Source organism: Nanorana parkeri, unplaced genomic scaffold, assembly GCF_000935625.1.
Source record: "Nanorana parkeri isolate BGI_ZX_2015 unplaced genomic scaffold, ASM93562v1 scaffold637, whole genome shotgun sequence".
NCBI classification, from domain to species: Eukaryota; Metazoa; Chordata; class Amphibia; order Anura; family Dicroglossidae; genus Nanorana; species Nanorana parkeri.
In genome coordinates, this window is record NW_017306905.1 from 112,610 (window position 1) to 117,199 (window position 4,590).

The window sequence follows — 4,590 nt, forward strand, 5'->3', positions numbered from 1 at the left end:
CTTTTGGTAAAAGTTTAGGGGGTGCTGCAAGGGGGGCGGGGGGGGGGGACTGGCAAAGGTTAAAGGACTTGAGCCCAGAGTTGGGTTTTAAAGAAATATTAGCTACCAAAATGGGAAGTGTGACTGGAATTTTTTCTTTTATTCTTTGAGGCATTTTTTTTTTTTTCGTTTTTCAAGTGGCCAGCCAAAATCCTAAATTATTTTCCCCCATGAGTTGTGAAAAGAACCAGCTTGGAGTCTGAGAAGCATGCCTCCCACCACGAGATAAGTGCCGACATTTGACTTTAAAAACTTCCAAGTTGAAAGTTTTTTCATCTAATGATCTTTGTCGTTTTACTCTTTTACCAGACAGTGTGTTCAGCACTTAAATAAAAGCATCAGGTGCAGCCAAGCTTCAGAACGGAGTGACCTAAATGGATTCCCAGTTGAGGGTTTTAGGATCATTCTAGGTATGAATAATTCAGCGCATCAAGCTGCGTTACAGAGCACTTAAGGTTAACCCTTCAAGAGGTGCACAGAACACATTTTAAGGTAACAGGATAAAAGGGAACATAGGGATGAATTACTTAACAGATTGTCATTTGGCCATCCCGCAGCAGCTTTTTAATAGAACAAGAGCAGGAGAGGCTTCCCCGCAAAGTGCCTGTGAGGTTTTTTTCGGTGCATTAAACACAACTCTTTCCTTAGGTGCAAAAAAACTATAACTTTGCCTTGTTTTAGTGTTTGATCAATCCATGTTAGCAAGGCAGATTGCTGTGTAGTTGCATCGTTAAAAATTGTCTCCTGATACATTTACCTGATTTCCTGCATGCCGTGCTCCAAAGTCTAGCTGGTTGTCAAGAACCTTGCTGCAACTAGCCTGGATAGAGTGTTCCAAGAGGATCCTTAAATTGAGCAGTATCTGTTCCATCCCAAGGGTGGCTCCCAGCTGTAATACGCAATCTGTGTGCAGAGGACCCACTTAGACAGTGCAATATGACCAAGTGCCATTTGATTTGGTAGGATCTTCTGCTGTTACGATAGATGAAAAGCTATATTGGGTTTTATTGTACAGCAGCAAGGTCCTTAGTAATCAGCCCAACCTGGGAGCACTTTATACCAAAAGTTGGTATTTTGGAACAGGCAGCAGATCTCTCTAATCAGTACTAACTAGGGCATAAGTGCAGCCATTACAGGCATGTAGCTTCTATGGGCCAGAGAGACGGAGGACTCCCTGTTAGGGTATGTCAACCAAATCACTCCCTACTCTGTTGATGGCTCCTTCCCATGGTTAAAAAAATATGTCTGGCTTTGAAAAGGGAGTACTTCATTATGTGGATTGATCTTTGGCTTTTTCAGGCTTTAAAGAAGCTTTACCAGACAGACATGTGCATGATATGGCTGTTGTCAGTTGTAGACTGGCTACCAATGTAAAATTGCTAGTATTGGTGGTGCATGTGTCACTGTTCACCATTATTAATGGCTTTTATTAGGGTGCTATATAAGTCAATGACCACCAATCTCAATGGCTAATAATAAGGGAACTCACTGGCCATCAATGTTTATGGGAACTCATATAAGGGGAAATATGATAAAGGTAGATGTTATTAGGTGTGCAATATAGGCCTCTGGCTTCTAATGTTAAAGGGTGTTATTATTGAACATGCATTCTAGACCACTGGCCAACAATGAAAAAAAAAGAAATGAATGAAAAAAAAAAGATCTCTAATGAGCCAGAAAGTCAGGGCGCCCCATGAATGTTTTATCTGTGCTATTAATGATTAGTAATTATACCCCTGGAGAGTGTTATGCTCGATGTTTGAGTCGACCAAGAGTTCAACTTGAACATCGCTAGTTTGTGTGTTCGGCGAACACACGAACTATCACTGCACAGTGCCTTGTGGAGCCCTGATTGACTAAAGCCTTTCACCTGACCACAGGTCATGTGCAAGACTTTGCCCAATCACGGCACAGTGCACTGCAGAGCCATGATTGGGCAAAGTCATGATGACTTTGCCCAATCGTGACTCATGTGTCAGGGGCCGTACAACTGCCAACTGATGTGAATAACCCCCCCACTGCCTGCACCCCCACAACCAACACCCCAGGGCTTGTGGGGAAGAGGCCCTTGTCCCCATCGGCACGGGGACAAGGTGCTTTTCCAGGGGCGACCCTGGAAAAGCACCCTCCCAGTGCCGAGGGCAGGTGGTCTGGTATGATTTTTTTAAAATGGGGTCCCTCCTAACATTCCTACCAGACCGAAAGGGTCTAGTATTGTTTGAGAGGGGGAACTGCACACTTTTTTTTTTTCCTTTATAAATGTAATTTTTTGTTGTTTTTATAATTGTCATTTTGCCACTTTACAGGCAGTTTAAGGAGACCCCCAGGCAGGATATTTAACCACTTGTAGACCGGGGTGTTACACCCCCTTCCTGGCCAGGTCATTTTTCAGGGCTGCAGTACTTTGACTGACATTTATTCTGTCATACAACGCTGTACTGAAACAAATTTGATACCATTTTTTGGGGACAGATAGAGCTTTCTTTTTGTGGTATTAAATCACCACTGTGGGTTTTAACACTGTTTCCCTATGACATGTTATGGAATATTTATTATCACCCCAATTTTTTGGTAAAATATAAAAGACGGGGTCACTTCGGGTAAATAGACACAAACATGTCAAGCTTTTAAATTGAGCGTGCCCGCGAAATCGCAGAAAACGATCACACCCAAAATTGGCCATAGACGACGCTTTAAAAGCTTTTACCGCTCATCAGTTTAATGTTATCAGTGATTAATGGCCCTAAAATTATTGTTCTCACTGCGACGTTCGCGGCGATATGTAACGTGTGGCACAATAGGCGGAATCGTGGTTTTTGCACGTTGGCGCACCCAACACATGTTTGCGTGTGTATGGGGGGGATTTTAATTTTGTTTTACATTTGTGACTATTTTTTGTTAGCTTCTTTATTTTTTTTATGCTTTATTTTTTTTTACACTTAACTTTATTGCTATCACAGAAAGTGATCCCCTATGTGATAGCCAATTTACATGACAGGTCCTCTTTAAGGAAACATCAGGGGTCTCTAAGACCCCTAATGTCACCTAGGGCCCCCCAGAGAAGAGATCTGCTTCATCAGCTTCTCACCGGTGTTCTGTACCGGAGAGTGACACTGCAAGCAGGAAATTATGTAATATACATCACTTCCTGCATTTGGGGACAAAGGGAGATTGTGTACTGATCTGCCTTTGATCTCCACTGAGAGCGCCACCGTGCCGGTCCCAGACGCACCGGGCACAGTGGATCTTAGTACCAGCAGCGGCGGCGGAGGTACGGGGGGGGCGCACATCCGCAGCTCCTGCAAGCGATCAGGCGTCGTTTGAATATAAAATGTAAACAGATAGCTGGCTGTTTACATTGCTGCCGCACACGAGCGGGGGAAGGGGCAGGACGTCTTAGGACGCCCTCCTGCTCCTACAAGACTACCGTCCGACCATTCACAGACGGCCAAGGACGGGAGGTGGTTAAATTAATTTTACATTGTTATTATTTCCCTTGAAGCAATGTTAAAATCACTGCTCCTTTAAAAACGATATTTTTTAAAAGTGTTTTTTGCATTGATACATGTCCCCCAGTGCAGTACCCGAAATCCCCATACCCCTTTTTATGGCCATTACCTTAAAGGAGAACTATGAGGTTAAGTCTTTTCCCCATAGTTCTCCTTAGGGTAACGGGAGGACACAAACTAGCGTCCTCCCGTCACCCTAGGCTCAGTATACCACGAGCTGTAGCTCACAGTATACTGAGACGCCGCAGCTGAAGCGGATCCCGACAATTGTGCCGGGATCCGCCCAGCTGCGTGACTGACAGCTGAAGTGAAAAGCACTAACCTCATAGTTCTCCTTTAAATATAAGCCTTCAAAATGGGAACAATTGATTTTCCAAGTTCTAGCCCCATAGACTTACATTGAGTTCTAGTTCGAGTTCAAACTTTTTCCATGCTCTAAAGTTGGAATTCAAACCGAACACGAGGGTGTGCGGCCCATCACTACCCCTGAATAGACTAAGTGTGGCTGTCTTTTAATTAGTAGGTATAAACAGATCAATTCACTCAAATTCTGGTCTGACCTTATTTTAGATTTTAGTGGTTATGATATGGGTGTTTTTTTTAAATTCCAAAGCAGTGCCAAAACCAGATAGGCTAGTGCCAATATAGCTAGAAGGCCCAGGACCATGTGGGATCTGGTGCCACCCTCCAGGCTAGTTAGGTCAAGCCTGGTGGTCTTTTTAAGACAGGGACATTAAAATGTATGTAACTAACCTAAAAACGTCACTCCACAGTGAGGTTCAATCAGAGCCGGCGCTACCTTATAGACAGGTCAAGCAACTGCTTGACGGTGCTGGCGCGGGGGGGCGTAAAAATGCGACTGGAAGGGGGCCCATTTAAGATGAGCGAGGCGGCGGCGATCACACCTGTCAGCGCTCCGTCTCTCTCCTCATGGCCGCTCTGAAGCTGCAGAGGCCAGGAGGAGAGAGAGGGAGCTCTGACAGGTGTGATCGCCGCCGCCTTTCTGAGCAGTGTGAGCAGAGGAGCGGCAGGGTAAGGTCCC